The sequence below is a fragment of the Microcaecilia unicolor genome, chromosome 9 (assembly GCF_901765095.1).
Source record: "Microcaecilia unicolor chromosome 9, aMicUni1.1, whole genome shotgun sequence".
Taxonomy (NCBI): domain Eukaryota; kingdom Metazoa; phylum Chordata; class Amphibia; order Gymnophiona; family Siphonopidae; genus Microcaecilia; species Microcaecilia unicolor.
The window spans coordinates 116,062,984-116,081,042 of record NC_044039.1 but is presented as its reverse complement, the minus strand read 5'-3'; the positions used below and the strand labels follow the sequence as shown (position 1 = coordinate 116,081,042).

General features: G+C 44.7%; 1 protein-coding gene across 1 annotated transcript in view; it reads right to left on the bottom strand.

Moving 5' to 3' along the window:
• Positions 1–18,059, bottom strand: part of MIPOL1 (mirror-image polydactyly 1) — a 794,108-nt gene that overhangs the window by 309,632 nt on the left and 466,417 nt on the right. The window lies entirely within an intron of this gene.

Here is an 18,059-nt window from a genome sequence, read left to right as displayed (position 1 = left end):
TTTGAACATTTGTTTTCTGCTGAAACTGTCTATTGCCTATGTCCCGATTGTTTTTGCTTCATTTTTGTTAGTTGATTGTTCACAGTCTTGGGTGAATTTCTTCAAAAAGACTGTAAATTCTAATCAATAAATAAAATATTAAGGATATCCTGGATCTCTGGCCTGTTTGTGGCCCTCAAGGACTAAACTTGGACAAGTTTGGATTAGTTTAATCAATTTCCCATAATGCCTTTCACTCCGCACATCAAAACAGTTTACAGTTAACTCATAGCGGAAGGCTAAAAAATGACAATGTGTAACGGAGAACATATCAAGGTACAGTAAAAGTCAGGATTTACCACACCTTGATTTGCCACAAGAGTCATCTACCTACAGTATCTTAGTACTGCTGACTCCCATGGTACATGCCATTTCTGTGAGCAATAGGCTGCACAGAAACATGACCTCTACCATTAGGGGTTGCCAGTGCTATTTTGAACCTGGCACCAGAGAAGGCAGAAGTAACTGGGGATTGCTCTTGCCCGACTCCACCAGACAAGAGGAACACTGGAAGGTAGTCCCGGAAAGGCCTTCAGGAGGGTGGGGATGCTTGTTTGGGGGGGGGGGGGAGGCTTGAATTGAGAGGAGGGCCTCTGGAGGGGGTTTGTGCTTTGCCCAGCCCCATTAGATTGCAGCCTGAGGGCAATGGGTGACAGCTTTACGGCCTGATGTTACTGAAATAGTAAAATAATACCAGCTATTTGCTGAGGTTACTTTTCCAGCTAAAATGCAGCTTGCAATGTTCATCACAAGCTGTGTGGCTGGAGAGGAGCAAGTTTCCAGAGATGGAGAATATTCATTCAAAAATCTTATATGATGCATTAACTATGGTGGAAAAAGCTGAAATTTGAAGATCCAAGATAGTGCTCACCATTGAGAGCTCTGTTGATCATGCCATGATATCTCTGGGGATGCTGGCTCTGGTATACAGGTGGCCTTGCGGGCACTCAATGTGCCCTTGAGCCCTAGAGGTTGATTGCATCTGCCTGCCCCCAGTTTATAGGAGATTGATGAAATATCAGCAGTGAGCCTGATGCCTGGAGAGTCCCCGGGGGTGTTGCAGATGGAGGGGATCTAGATTTGCATGAGGTGCTAGAAGCTGATGGGCAAATACCTGCAGAAGTGATGGGACATAATTTTCCAGTATGTGGAGTAGCAGGGAAAGGCTTGGAACTGCTGCAGAACCCAGTTGTGAGTGGAATAGTTAGACCTCGCAAGAAACAGAAGAATAAATCTCCACACTATTCAACCAAGAATAAGAACAGTAGAGATGGCAAATAAAAAACAAACAAACAAAAAACATCAACCACCAACAGTGCCAAAATCACTTTAATGATTGTCCTCTAAGAAACTCGACAAAAAACATAGTTCTCTCAGGCCCCAGATGGGGGCTCTGCCAAATGAAACACTGATTTTTAAAAAGCATTCTAGGGTTGATGCGGGAAATTACAGACCAGTAATCCTGACTTCAGTGCTTGGCAAAATAGTGGAAATTATTATAAAATTATGGAACAGATAGACAAGCATAGTTTAATGGGACAGAGTCAGCATGGGTTCAGCCAAGAGAAGTCTTGCCTCAGAAATTTGCTTTCATTCTTTGAAGGTATGAATAAACATGTGGATAAAGATGAGCTGGTTGATGTAGTGTATCTAGATTTTCAGAAAGCTTTTGACAAAGTTCCTCATGAGAGACTCCTGAGAAAATTAAAAAGTCATGGAATAGGAGGCAATGTCCTTCTGTGGATTAGGAATTGGTTATTGGACAGAAAACAGAGGATAGGGTTAAATGGCAATTTTTCTCAATGGAGGTGGATGAGTAGTGGAGTGCTGCAGGGATCTGTACTGGGATCAGTGCTATTTAACATATTTATAAATGATCTGGAAAATGGAATGATGAGAGAGGTGATTAAATTTGAAAATGACACAAAACTATTCAAAGTTGTCAAAACACATGTGGATTGTAAAATATTGCAGGAAGACCTTAGGAAACTGGAAGACTGGCCATCCAAATGGCAGATGAAATTTAATGTGGGCCAGTGCAAAGTGATGGACATTGGGAGGAATAATCTGATTCATAGTTACCTGATGCTAGGGTCCACCTTAGGAGTCAGCACTCACAAAAAAGATCTGGGTGTCACTGAGGGGCATAATCGAAAGGGGTGTCCTCATTTCAATTAGGACGTCCTCGCAGAACGTCCCGATCCAGGTGCGAGGAAACCCGTGTTTTCGAAACAAGATGGACATCCATCTTTTGTTTTCATAATACGGTCAGGGACGTCCAAACCCTTAAATTTGGTCGTCCCTAGACTTGGTTATTTCTGATTTTCGGCAATAATCGAAACCAAGGACGTCCATCTCAGAAATGACCAAATGCAAGCCATTTGGTCAAGGGAGGAGCCAGCATTTGTAGTGCACTGGTCCCCCTGACATGCCAGGACACCAACCGGGCACCCTAGGAGGCACTGCAGTGGACTTCATAAATTGCTCCAAGGTACATAGCTCCCTTACCTTGTGTGCTGAGCCCTCCAAACCTCTCCCAAAACCCACTACCCACAACTGTACACCACTACCATAGCCCTTATGGGTGAAGGGGGGCACCTAGATGTGGGTACAGTGGGTTTCTGGTGGGTTTTGAAGGGCTCGCTGTTTCCTCCACAAACATAACAGGTGGGGGGGATGGGGCTGGGTCCGCCTGCCTGAAGTGCACTGCACCCACTAAAACTGCTCCAGGGACCTGCATACTGCTGTGATGGAGCTCAGTATGACATCTGAGGCTGGCACAAAATATTTTTAAAGATGTTTTTTGAGGGTGGGAGGGGGTTAGTGACCCCTGGGGGAGTAAGGGGAGGTCATCCCCGATTCTCTCTGGTGGTCATCTGGTCAGTTCGGGCACCTTTTTGTGGCTTGGTAGTAAGAAAAACACGACCGGGTAGAGTCATCCAAGTGTTCGTCAGGGACGTCCTTGTTTCTTTCGATTAAGGATCGAGGACGTCCAAGTGCTAGTCACGCCCAAGTCCCGCCTTCACTACGGCTCTGACATGCCCCCATGAACTTTGGCTGTCCCTGCAACGGAAAGCAGTTGGGGACGTCCAAATTCGGCTTTTGATTATGCCGATTTGGATGACCCTGTGAGAAGGACGCCATCTTCCGATTTTTGTCGAAAGATGGGCGTCCTTCTCTTTCGAAAATAAGCCCAATAGTAGACAATGCGCTGAAATCTTCTCAGTGTGTAGTGGCGGCCGAAAAGGCATACAGGATGCTACGAATTATTAGGAAAGGAATTCAAAATAAGACCAAGAATATTATAATGCCTCTGTATTGCTCTATGATGCAAACTCACCTTGAGTATTGTGTTCAATTCTGGTTGCCGTATCTCAAAAAAGATATAGTGGAATTATAAAAGGTTCAAAAAAGAACGACCAAAATGATAAAGGGGATGGAACTCTTTCCATATGAGGAAAAGCTAAAAAGGTTAGGGCTCTTCAGTTTGGAAAAGAGACAGCTGAGGGGGAATATGATTGAGGTCTATAAAATCCTAAGTGGTATAGAATGGGTAAAAAAGAGGAAAGTCTGTTATGTTATTGACATGGACATGGGGGAAGCCACTGCTTGCCCCAGGATTGGTAGCATGGAATATTGCTACTAATTGGGTTTCTGCCTGGTTAACCTGGTCTTACCTGGTTAAAAGGTGAAAACAAACCCCCAGCTCAACCAGAGTTGACTGTGGGAGTACTCTCTAGTCCTATTTGGGCTTGCTGCTCAATGTTTGTAGACCCTCCAAACTGTACCCACACCTGTGGAGACACCCTTTCCACTGGGGCTCCCTCTGATATGGTTAAGTGCTGCAGAATATACCCAGTTAGCCATGGACAAGTGGCTTAACAGCCAGAAGCCTCTCCCGACCATTTAAATCGCTTTGAATATCAATCCCATTATTTTCATAAACACTGCCTTGTGCATTAGAATACCATGTCATACTCTAAACATACTGAAGGAAGGATAGTTGTTTTCAGCCTCTCATTTCATTTAGTGGTCAGTTTGGCAATTTACGAAGGCTCTTTTTCCAATCTGTGTCTATGAGAAAAAAAAGCTGAGAGTGTCCCCCTCTTTAATATTGCAATGCTTAAACTTGCTCCAATGTCATGAGGCTTGGTGAATGAAAGCTTTGAATAATCACCATTTCATTATAAATGCTGTATAAATGGAAGAGACCCAGTCTAATCTAATCATCTCATCTGAGTTTATTTAACACCCATCTGAACAAATCTACCTTGAACTCAAGTAAAAGTGCATTGTAGGCCATTCTGTAAGAAGTTCCAAAGAAACAAAAGCTATGCCCGTTGTAGCATTAACATTTGCTTACAACAGTCATTTTAGATGTTGAGATTTCCAGGTTGCATCTACAACAAACTCCTCACCAGGAAGAAAACCACGGAGAGTAAATATTGATCTGCAAATAAACAGTACATGTGACAGTGATCTGCCAAGGTTGTCATTTCAAGTGACGACACAAAGGCTTCTTAAAAATATGAAAGTTGCTCATCCTGCTGTGGCCTGAAAACCATAAGGAAATTCCACACCCTCCATGTACAATATACTATTTTAGAAGCGCTTTGAAGGAGTATCAGTTAATTTGGAAATTTTTTAAGCAGCTTTCTTCTAGTTGTACTGAACTCCAGGAAATCACAGATTACCTTTTAATTACTAGATCTGATTGGTTTGTGTTGGTTAGACTGTCAGAATTAAATCAAACATGCTGTGTGAGCTAATCTGCTTCAGTTTCTTCTTAGCTCCAAACGTGCTGCCACGGTTTCCAGCGTATTATAATGTAGCAGCTCAAAGATGGAACACTTTAGCAAAGATTTTACATACTACAAGTTGCAAACTGCAGAAAGTTTCCTTTTGCCAGCTATTTTTATTAAACGTATGCTCCAACTGGTTACGATAAGGCCATTAAAGGTGATTACACTCAGGACGTTTTCCTGTTTGGTGACCGCTTGTTTTTAACACTAAAATCACATTTGGCTCTTGAATTTCTGCACCTTATGGGTTCCTTTTACTAAGCTGCGGTAAAAAGTGGCCTGTGGTAGTGTGGACATGTCTTTTGGGTGTTCGCTGGGCCATTTTTTACTGTGTCTATGAAAAAGGGCCTTTTTTAAGGGGCCGGAACATGGACATGCGCTAAAATTCAAACCAGCATGCGTCCATTTTCGGCTTGAGACCTTACTGCCACCCATTGGCCTAGTGGTAAGGTCTCATGCGCTATCCGCACGGTAAGCATGCAGCATGCGCCAACTGCTGATTACCACTGATTAAGCGGTCCATGGTAGAAAATAGAAAATTAATTTCTACCACGGGATGTAGCGAGTGCCAAATTTGGAATTACTGCCCGGCTAGCACTGGGCAGTAGTGCTGATTTGGCGCACTCTGTACTTGCGTAGGTCCTCCCATGTAAAAGGGCCCCTATATGCATTATTTCCATTTTAGGTGTTTTTGTACATTGAAGTATAGTTGCCAGTTGTCATCAGTATGGATTTAGGGCTGTTGGTCTCTGTGCTAAATCAATGGCTAATTGTACAAAACATTTTTAGATACTTCCACTGTTTTTGATTGCCTAGTACATGTGAAGGCCCATTTTATATAGGTCAAGGACAGGGGAATTTAAACATCCAGGTCAGGACTTACACAATTCCTCCAGTTCTGCTAAACATGGAGACTTTTGTAAAATGTCATGACAGACATTGGCGAATACAAGAATACATGTGGGAAAGAGTGTTCTGCTATCCCCCATTGTACATGGGATCAGCTATTCCCAACATTCATGCATCCCCTCCCCTCCCCTCCCCTCCCCTCCCCCCTTTATCCTCCCACATCAGTCCAGGTCCCCCATCCCAAAGATCTGTGCATCAGTACAACACCATTCACCCCTCCTAATCCCTTGAATTAATTCAACATCATTCAACACTTCTGACGCCCCCAACATAGTACAGTACCCCTCCCCACCCACCAGACCAGACCTTCTCTCCACTTGGCAACTACTGGCATCTCTCCCTTATGGCTTTGGAAGAGCAGGAATAATCCCTAGTTGCTCCTGCTATATTGGACTCTGAGTTTAAATGGTACCAGTCAATCCCTAGTGGTAGTCTTGTGGTACTACTGCTAGGGTTCAAGTTGCCAAATAAAGGAGGTCTTTTACTAAGGCGCGCTAGCGTTTTTAGCATACACTAAAAATAGGTATGTGCTAAACGTTAGAAATGCCCATAGGAATACATTGGCGTCTCTAGCGTTTAGCGTGTGCCTATTTTTAGCATGCACAAAAACTCTAATGTGCCGAAGGAAAAGGCCCCCAAAAGCTTTATGCAGCTCTGTGGCAATTTAGATATCTGTTTGTTGTACAGTAAGTAGAATTTCAGGTGGACGGTATAGAAATGAAATGAAATCTTAGCTATCCCCTTCACATGTCTACTTTGCTGCAGATTTTCATATTGTCTGCAGTCTTTCTCTTCTAATCTAATCTATATATATATATATCCCTTATAAAGACATTGAAAAGGACAGGGCCTATTGCTGATCACTGTGTCACAAAGTTGATCATGCTATGTTCAACGTGGAGGGGGCATAATCGAACGTCGCCGGCCAAATAGGTCGGCGGTGATCTATTGTGGCGGCGGTGCTACAGTTGGCCGGAACCGTATTATCGAAAAAGATGGCCGGCCATTTTTTTTCGATAATACGGCTTAGTCCGGCCGAATGGCGTGGATTTCCCTGGGTTGGAGATGGCCGGGTTTGTTTTTCAGCGATAATGGAAAAAAATACCGGCGATCTCCAACCCGGCGAAATCCAAGCCATTTGGTCATGGGAGGAGCCAGCATTTGTAGCGCACTGGTCCCCCTGACATGCCAGGACACCAACTGGGCACCCTAGACATGTGGGTACAGTGGGTTTTGGAGGGCTCCCATTACCAGCACAAGTGTTACAGGTAGGAGGGGGATGGGTCTGGGTCCGCCTGCCTTAACTGCACTGCGGTACCCACTAAAAGTGCTCCAGGGACAGGACTTGTTGCTACTGTATAAGCTTGCCACACCAGTTGACACCTGAACACTAATCTCTTTGAAAAAGTCCTTTATTTGAATAAGCACGTTTACTCACAGTTAACTGCAGATCAGAGGTTGTGCCCCACTGGCAAAGAGTCTTCCTGGTACTGAGATTAGCAGTAGGTCAGAGCTGGCAGAATGGTGTACAATGCCCTCTTTCAGCCACATTCAAGGTAAGAACTAAGTTCTCTAACGTGGGTAACACATGAAAGGGATCTAAAACTGGTTTACAAACATGGCCACTACCTCATGGACTAACGGAAGTAAAACAGGGCACACTCTGACCCAGTTAGCAGGGGGAAAAGCACCATGGGAGTACAGCCCAGTACCCTACACCCACCACAATGCATTGCTGATGTGACTCTGCAGTGCACCTAACAGAAAAGGTGTCACACTCACCCGAGAGCCACATCACAACCAGGGAAAGGCTGTCGGAGGATAGAACACATTCTGCCGTCATGGAGGTGGGTACAGCATTTGAGGCTGGCATACAGGCTGGCAAAAAAGGTTTTTAATTTTATTTTTTTAGTGTGGGAGAGGGTTGGTGACCACTGGGGGAGTATGGGGAGGTCATCCCCCATTCCCTCTGGTGGTCATCTGGTCAGTTGGGGCACCATTTCGAGGGTTGGCCGTGAAAATAAAAGGACCAAGTAAACCCGGCGAAATACTGCTTATCACCAGGTTTTTTTTTCCATTATCGGCGAAAGCCAGCCATCTGGTAGCCATGCCCACACCCGCCCATGTCCCACCTTTGCTTAGCCGGCGACACGCCCCTTTGAACTTTCACTGGCGAGGCGACGGGAAAGCGGCGATGCTGTCAAAAACGCAGCTTTCAATTATACCGATTTCGCCGCTTTGCTGAGATCGACGGCCATCTCTCGATTTGTGTCGGGAAATGGCTGGCAATCACTTTCGATTATAAGCTGGATAGTAACATAGTAAATGACGCAGATAAAGACCTGAACGGTCCATGCAGTCTGCCCAACCAGATAAACTCATTTTACATAAACCTTGGAGCTGGGACCCGTTCTACCAGGCATGTCCCCACATCCCCCCCCCCCCCCCCCCCCCCCCCCCCCCCCCCCCGTACGCTTTCACTCAATAACTCTCTGCACACAATTGTGGAATAACCATAGGCCGCAGCTTGATTTATTAACATTTAAACTTCCAATTAACATCCATATAGGATAACCCCCACCCCCGAGCTACAGTTGCCCCCTCCGCCGCTCGCCATGATAGCAAAGCAGCAACTTCCACTTCCGGCTGTCACCGCAACTCTTCACCCTTTCGACTCCGCCTTCACAGCAAGAGGCCTGGCCCGTGTGGACCTCCACACATTATTCCGGGTCACCTGACCCATCTTAATGACCTGGCTCAGCCCCCCCATGAGCCATTGCTTCTGTAGCTCGGGTTTTTTGCTGCTGCGACAAACTCCGATGCCATTCCTGAAAAACAACATCTACAACACCAAACAGATAAGCCTCCTCACATCCAGTACATGAGAGGGTGGGAGGGAGGGCAAAACTGCCTCCGAGGATCAGACGACGCCCTGAGCCTCGGAGGAAGCAGAGCCCCTATTCCCTTCCCACAGCCCCGCCCCCCAGCAACCTATCCTCCAATCAGCTGCCTGTGTTGCTTCTGTGCTGTCAGCTTCTGTTGATCTGACCAATCCCAGCTGCCCACGTGCTCACCAGCCGATCACGACCCCCCCCCCCCCCCCATAACCACATGCTCTTCGCCCCACTGCCCTCAGAGCCTTCTCGAACGGGCCCAGCCCTCGTTTAACTGGGCCCGTCGAGACAAGCTCTCGGGCCTTTCATTCTTCTAACTTTTGAAAATCCCTTCTCATCGTTTCTACTCCCTCCAGGGTATCCACTCTATTGGCTATTTTGTGTCATCCGCAAAAAGGCAAACCTTTCCTTCCAACCCTTCAGCAATATCTCTCACAAATATATTAAACAAAATGGGCCCCAGCACTGACCCCTGAGGAACCCCACTGCTCACCATCCTTTCCTCCGAGCGAATTCCATTTACTACCACCCTCATCCACCTGTCGGTCAACCAGTTTTCTATCTAGTTCACCACTTTCGGTCCTAAGTTCTGCCCTTTTGAGCTTATTCACGAGTCTTCTGTGGGGGACCGTATCTAAGGCTTTGCTGAAATCCAAGTAGATTACATCTAGTGCACAGCCTTCATCCATTTCTTTTGTCACCCAGTCAAAGAAGTCAATGAGATTTGTTTGGCAGGATTTTCCTTTCGTAAAGCCGTGTTGCCTCAGGTCCTGTAACCAGTTGTCTTCTAGAAAGTTAACTATCCTTTCTTTCAGCAGCGACTCCATTATTTTTCCTACCACCGACGTGAGACTTACCGGTCTGTAGTTTCCCACTTCTTCCCTGTCTCCACTTTTGTGAAGAGGGACCACATCCGCTCATCTCCAATCTCGTGGAACCTCTCCCGTCTCTAAAGATCTATTAAATAAATCTTCAAGAGGTTCTGCCAGGACCTCCCTGAGCTCCCTCAGTATCCTGGATTGCCCCCCCCCCCCCCCAATCCGGCCCCATAGCTTTGTCCACCTTCAGATTTCAAGCTGTTTATAAACAGAGTGGTCCTTATTGACTCCCACTTTCTGAAGCATATTTTCAAAGCACCTATGGAACTTTGTAAGTCTAAGTGCTTTGAAAATGAGCCCCTATGTGTCCTGTTCCTCAACCAACTTATCACTAAGTTTTACTGAAATTGTTCTGCTTGTCAAAAAAATCTATCATATTTGTTTAGGATGATCTTGCCATTTGCAGACATTTTGCTGAAAACCACATAACTTTCTGGCTTCAGTTCACTGGGTAAAAATCCAAACATAAATAACATAAGGAGGCCAGATTTTGAATAGTTACTCTGCTAGTTTTGGTTACTGTATGGAAGTTTCAAAATGTAGTAGTAATACTTGGAAGAGGATTTGGATATTGAATTTAATATGGAACTCTAAGAATAAGATGACAAAACATGAATATTTCTGCCAGCAGAGGTAGTGAAAATCAGGATTTGAAATAGTATCATGAGTATATGGATCAAATATAGAAAGCAGATAAGTGATTGTAAAAAAAAAAACAAGTCAAACAACAAAGCACAATAGGCCTCCAAGAGTGGATTTGTAGCCAAACTTTAATGAGGAACCTGACATGGGCCGTGTTTCGGTGGAATGCCTGCATCAGGGGGTCATCAATTGCAGTAACACAGTCAGGGTGGTGTCCTCTGTTCTTTTTGTGTCAGCGGCAATACCATCACACATACACACAAAAGTGACAGCAATGTAGCTGGAGTTATTTTATCGCTCTGGGAACACCCCCCAAAAAGTTCAAGCCCCTCCACTCCTCACATGGCTCTAGAACCTCTAAAGACCTACCATCTAAAATATTGGTGGTCCAGGGGGTCTTCAGGTAGCAGCGATGCCCAGTCGCTCCTGCCCTGTCCAGTGCCATCCATAAAGTGGCAACTGCTGCTAGGGGTCCTATTTCCTTATATGGATGTTCCCAGGCCGCTAGATCAACGCTCCTTACTAGGTGGCTCACAAGCAGCATTATTCTTTTACCACAGGATTCAGCAACCTGCAGGACTGAGATTGTGCAGGTTGCTGAATCCTGTGATATATGAAGATACAGTAAAAGGCAATTTTTTAATGTACCTTGATCAGTTCCCCCCTGTGAAATTCTATTTACATAAATAATTAATGAGTTATTCCAATGGAAAATCATGCAAAATAGTTCATTAACTATTACTTTATTGGTGAACTACATGCAAATTCTTCTCAGTAGAAATTTTGCTAAATTATAAAAATAACCACATTTCAGTCTAGGTGCAAGTGTTTTGATGTTTTCATGTAGCAGAATGTTGCATATTCTTTCTTTACCCATCTCATTTGCATGCATAGGAAAAAAATGTGTATAATTTGCAATACACTATGGAATAAGGGCAGTTTAGTATATGAGTCTTTTAGTGTTCAGCTACATTAGTATATTTAGAGGAAGGACTTTTTACAGTTTTGGGATCTTGAAAGTACTCCGTTGTGCTATTTATTCTCATCCATGTATGTTGCAAATTAACTCATATTGGCAAAATAAAGGAGCATGAAACAGTAAACCCCGGGGCAAACTCTACAGGTTAATCAAGAAAAAATATAGCTCTTATAGGAATGGGCATCATTAGCAATTGATTAGCTAAGATTCACTATTTGATTTTCAAGGAGAGCGTATCTTCATATTGTTACAGATTTTGGAGAACAATGAAGAACAGAACTCTGACATCCTTTGATTGTTTAAGAAGCCATCAATCTTCATCTATAAACCCATTAAAACAGTCTACCTTATACTGCTGGGCCCATTCCATGACCTATTCTTCCTTATCAAGCAGGATAATCTCCTTATCAGGGCAATAACCATATCACAGTATTCAGACAATCTAGAGGGAGGGAGGAGGAGGGGCAAAAGTGTTTCTTCAGAGACAATGAGGGGGCAGATTATGACCTGTAAATTCTGCAGCTCAGACTAAGATGGTGACTGAACAAAGCCAACAAGAAAGCATGTCAAGGTCATGATAAATTTGAAAGAACAGAAAATTGTGTTTGCCGGTTCTTTTCTTTTTATTATATCTTATTGAAAATTACAAAACAAAGATAGAGATTTTGTGCAATAAAAAATAAACAGCAATAAGTAGTATGCCTAGTAGTCCATAAAAAAGATAGAATCAAGAATACTATAACCAGAGGATTACAAGTCCATTTTAAACCATGGGACAGTCAAGGAAGCTCTTCTAATATCCAAAAATAAATACAATTGTTGCAGTTCAAAAAATGGTATGTTCTCTCTCTCATGTTTATGACACATTTAAAATGGAAAGCAAAGCTGAAATTTGGTTCCTATAGAAATGACGCATTGCCAGAAATCTTTTTCTTCTCTCCTCCTAGTTCTCACATAAAATTAAATAATACATTTCCAGATCAGCAAAACATAAAAGTATCTCAAGACTATGGGAGCACAGCACCAGTCAGAGGCATTTTTATGCTATTAAATGTCTGCTGTTCATGCTTCCATTAAATACAGGACTAGCTCCAACTGCTCCTCCTGCCTCAGTGCTGCAAGGGAAGGGTAAATGGTAGAGGCAACATGAAGGTAGGAGACTTTGTTAGTGGCAAATGTGAATAGGACACAAGCACACACATCCCCTGCCGCAGCTATATTTAGTTCTACCACAGTATACAACATATTTGTACAAAAAGGAAATAAAGGGCAATTTTGAAAAGGCTTGCATTGTTTGTAATATATATGGGCACTTTTAGCCTGAGCACATTACAGCAAATTTTCAAAAAGAAACCATATGCATAGTTTTACTTTAAAAATGATCATATACAAAGTACATGCATTTAAATTAACTGCTATTTCTGTGGGCAGACGAGATAAAGGATGGTAAAAACAGCACACATGCATTTGAAAATCCCGTATGCTGTTTCTTCCCTCAAACTAAATACACCCATAGGAGCTGTTTTTTAAAAAAATGTTTACTTTTATTAAACTTTATAATTCCACGTTTTATATTCCACTGGTGTACCAGCCCATCGGGCTCATCTTCAAAAGAGAAGGACGCCCATCTTTCGACATAAATCGGAAGATGGACGTCCTCACAGGGTCGTCCAAATCGGTATAATCGAAAGCCGATTTTGGACGTCCTCAACTGCTTTCCGTCACAGGGACAGCCAAAGTTCAAAGGGGCATGTTGGAGGCGTAGTGAAGGCGGGACTTGGGCGTGTCTAACACTTGGATGTCCTTGATCCATAATTGAAAGAAACAAGGACGCCCCTGATGAACACTTGGACAACTTTACCTGGTCGTGTTTTTCTTACGACCAAGGCACAACAAGGTGCCCAAAATGACCAGATGACCACCAGAGAGAATCGGGAATGACCTCCCCTTACTCCCCCAGTGGTCACTAACCCCCTCCCACCCTCAAAAAATATCTTTCAAAATATTGATTGCCGGCCTCTATGCCAGCCTCAGATGTCATACTCAGGTCCATGACACCAGTTTGCAGGTCCCTGGAGCAGTCTTAGTGGGCGAGTACACTTCAGACAGGCGGACCCAGCACCATTCCCCCCCACCCCCACCTGTCACATTTGTGGACGAAAGAGCGAGCCCTCCAAAACCCACTGTACCCACATGTAGGTGCCCCCTTCACCCATAAGGGCTATGGTAGTGGTGTACAGTTGTGGGTAGTGGGTTTTGGGGGGGGCTCAGCACACAATGTAAGGGAGCTATGTACCTGGGAGCACGGTTGGTGTCCTGGCATGTCAGGCGGACCAGTGCACTACAAATGCTGGCTCCTCCCATGACCAAATGGCTTGCATTTGGTCATTTCTGAGATGGACATCTTTGGTTTCCATTATCGCCGAAAATCAGAAACGACCAAGTCTAGGGACGACCAAATTTAAGGATTTGGACGTCTCTAACAGTATTTTCGAAACGAAAGATGGACGTCCATCTTGTTTCGAAAATACAGGTTTTCCCGCCCCTGGATCGGGACGTTTTGTGCAGACGTCCATATGAAAACATGGACGTCCCTTTCGAAAATGCCCCTCCATGTGTACAGAGGAGCACAATTTTCTGTCACCTTACCAGTGTAAATTGTAGGGATGTATATTCCTTTAAAATGAAATGGGAAAAACACTGAACTTACTTTTTTCTATGTCATCAATACTGTGCACTATTGCGCAAAAGAATGTGGTAGTGTGCTGTATTGAGCAACAATACACCCTATTGACTACATTGCTTCTGAAACAAAAAAATACTTAAAAACCAAATAAAATGAAAAATCCTGTAAATGATGTAGAAAACTAAACAAAATGAACATCAGCAGACCCTAGTAAATTGTTGTTTTGAAAATTCTTCTCTCGACATCTCTTTGCCACATTGAACTCTCTCCTCAAAGTGCCTTCACCTCCACCCCCCCCCCCCCCCCTTCACTTTCCCCCCAGACTCTGGCTGAGTTCTTTCATGATAAGGTTCACAAGATTAAACTTGAATTCTCAACCAGGTCATCTCCACCTCTCCTTCCCTTAGTCCACTCTCTCAACCCTCCTTCAGCCCCTGCCTCCTTTTCTTCCTTTTCTGAAATCACTGAAGAGGAAACTACACATCTTATTTCCTCCTCAAAACTAACTACCAGTTCCTCTGATCCTATTCCCACCCATCTACTTAACACTATCTCTCCTACCGTCATCCATTTTATCTTCTCCTATCCTCAATCTTTCACTGTCCACTGCGACTGTTCCCGATGCCTTCAAACATGCCGTAGTCACAGCACTCCTTAAAAAGCCTTCATTGGACCCTACCTGTCCTTCCAACTATCGCCCCATCTCCCTCCTCCCTTTCCTATCCAAGATACTTGAACGTGCTGTTCACCGCCGTTGCCTTGACTTTCTTTCATCTCAAGCTATTCTTGATCCACTTCAATTTGGCTTTCGCCCCCTTCATTCAACTGAAACAGTGCTTGCTAAAGTCTCCAATGATCTGTTCCTGGCCAGATCCAAAGGTCTCTATTCTATCCTCATCCTTCTCGATCTATCTGCTGCTTTTGACACTGTTGATCACAGCCTACTCCTTGATACGCTGTCCTCACTTAGATTTCAGGGCTCTGTTCTTTCCTGGTGTTCTTCTTATCTCTCCCAGCATACCTTTAGTGTATACTCTAGTGGATCCTCCTCTACTTCTATCCCACTGTCAGTTGGTGTACCTCAGGGATCTGTCCTGGGACCTCTTTTTTTCTCCATCTATACTTCTTTCCTTGGTACTCTGATCTCATCCCATGGTTTTCAGTATCATCTTTACGCTGATGACTCCCAGATCTACCTCTCCACACCAGAAATCTCAGCCGAAATCCAGGCCAAAGTATCAGCCTGCCTGTCTGACATTGCTGCCTGGATGTCTCAGCGCCATCTGAAACTAAACATGACCAAGACTGAGCTTCTTATCTTTCCCCCTAAACCAACCTGTCCTCCTCCCCCATTCTCTATTTCTGTGGATAACACTCTCATCCTTCCTGTCTCATCAGCTCGTAACCTTGGGGTCATCTTTGACTCCTCCCTCTCCTTCTCGGCACATATTCAGCAGACTGCTAAAACCTGTCATTTCTTTCTCTATAATATCACCAAAATTCGCCCTTTCTTTTCTGAGCACACTACCAGAACCTTCATCCACACTCTTATCACCTCTCGCTTAGACTATTGCAACTTGCTTCTCACAGGTCTCCCACTTAGCCATCTCTCTCCTCTTCAATCTGTTCAAAGTTCTGCTGTACGACTAATATTCCGCCAGTGCCGTTATGCTCATATCAGCACTCTCCTTAACTCACTTCACTGGCTTCCTATCCGTTTCCGCATACAGTTCAAACTCCTCTTATTGACCTATAAGTGCATTCACTCTGCAGCTCCTCAGTACCTCTCCACTCTCATCTCTCCCTACATTCCTCCCCGGGAACTCTATTCACTGGGTAAATCTCTCTTATCTGCACCCTTCTCCTCCACTGCTAATTCCTTTTATCTTGCTGCACCATATGCCTGGAATAGACTTCCTGAGCCGGTACGTCAAGCTCCATCTGTGGCTGTCTTCAAATCTAGGCTTAAAGCCCACCTTTTTGATGCTGCTTTTAACTCCTAACCCTTATTCACTTGTTCAGAACCCTTATTTTATCATCCTCACTTTAATATTCCCTTATCTCTTGTTTGTCCTGTTTGTCTGTCCTAATTAGATTGTAAGCTTTGTCGAGTAGGGACTGTCTCTTCATGTTCAAATGTACAGCGCTGCGTACGTCAAGTAGCACTTTAGAAATGATAAACAGTAACAGTATATCTGAGGTCTATCACCAGCCCTGGTAGACAGTCCTGGGAGATATTGAGTTCTCACACTGAGTGGAAGGCCCTCTGCTGGGATAATATCTCCTGAAAGTACTTCTTAACCATATCCAGTGGTGAAATTAAAGGAGATTTGGGGAAATTAAGAAACCTCAAGTTATTCTTTGTGATATGGTTTTCCAAGTACTCCAATTAATGGGCCATGACATTCCTCTCCTTAATTGTCACTGAAGAAAAGCTCTGTAACTGCTTATATCCGTCTTCCAGTGCACCAATTCTTGTTACCTGTTGCCCCAGGTCATTAGAGTTCCAAAATTGTCTCCCAGCTTTTCTACGTCATTCCCTAAGGAATCTGAAATCTTCTGAAGGGACAAATGTACTCCCAGGATCAGGTCCCACAAGGTTCCATGGTCACAGCAATTGGATTCTGCAAAACTCCAAGGCTCGTAGCAGCAAAACTTCTCACGGGGGGGAGGGGGGGGCAAAAGTTGAACATCAGGCTGCCCCCCTGCTGATGCCATCACAAAAGGACTAGAGGTTGCAGCAAGGTCCCCTCACACAACCAGGTAAACAGACATCTTACTTAGAGCTCTGTCACTTCATACTGCCACAGTCGTGAAACTGCTTCCTGGTCAAGGAAGAGCTACATTCAGGGGACGGCTGAGTGAAACACCCTCCAGTTGAAGTGAACACCACCTCTTCCCTCGGATAAATGCCGAATCTTTCAAGCGTTGCCTGAGTCAGCTGCCAACCATCTGCCATGAACATTTCATTATTATGTAAATTAAATAACAAAGCTTGCTGGTCCTGCTGCACAATTGTTTGCAAAACTACAGACTGTAGAATAAGGAAAAGTTGATTTGTTGGCGGAAACTAACAAGTCAGTCCTGATCTTATTTCATGGACAATAAACCCTGGATGAAGGCTTGATGTGCTGCAACGCGGCCCATGTAGTGTTCAGTTGTCAGGAATTGGATGAATAAATGACTTGAAGGGGCATAATCGAACGGGGTCCCCAGGTATTCCTAAGGGCGTCCTCGCAGGAAGTTCTCGCGAAGGGGCGGGGAAACCCGTATTATCAAAAAAAGATGGGCGTCCATCTTTCGTTTCGATAATACGGTCGGGGACACCAAAATTTCAACATTTAGGTCGACCTTAGAGATGGTCGTCCCCGGTTTTCAGCAATAATGGAAACAGAGGACGCCCATCTCAGAAACGATCAAATCCAAGCCATTTGGTTGTGGGACGAGCCAGCATTCGTAGTGCACTGGTCCCCCTGACATGCCAGGACACCAACGGGGCACCCTAGGGGGCACTGCAGTGGACTTCACAAATTGTTCCCAGGTGCATAGCTCCCTTACCTTGGGTGCTGAGCCCCCAACCCCCCTCCCCCCGAAAAACCCACTCCCCACAACTGTACAACACTACCATAGCCTTAAAGGGTGAAGGGGGCACTTACATGTGGGTACAGTGGGTTTGTAGTAGGTTTTGAAGGGCTCACATTTACCACCACAAGTGTAACAGGTAGGGGGGGAAGGGCCTGGGTCCGCCTGCCTGAAGTGCACTGCACCCACTAAAACTGCTCCAGGGACTTGCATACTGCTGTCAGGGAGTTGCGTATGACATTTGAGGCTGGCATAGAGGCTGGCAAAATATATTTTTAAAGCTTTTTTTAAGGGTGGGAGGGGGTTAGTGACCACTGGGGGAGTAAGGGGAGGTCATCCCTGATTCCCTCCAGTGGTCATCTGGTCAGTTCAGGCACCTTTTTGAGGCTTGGTCGCAAGAAAAAATGGACCAAGTAAAGTCGACCAAGTGCTCATCAGGGACACCCTTCTTTTTTCCATTATCGGCCGAGGACGCCCATGTGTTAAGCACGCCCCAGTCCCGCCTTCGCTATGCCTCCAACATGCCCCCGGGAACTTTGGTCGTCCCCACGACGGAAAGCAGTTGAGGACGCCCAAAATCGGCTTTCGATTATGCCTATTTGGGCAACCCTGGGAGAAGGACACCCATCTCCCGATTTGTGTTGAAAA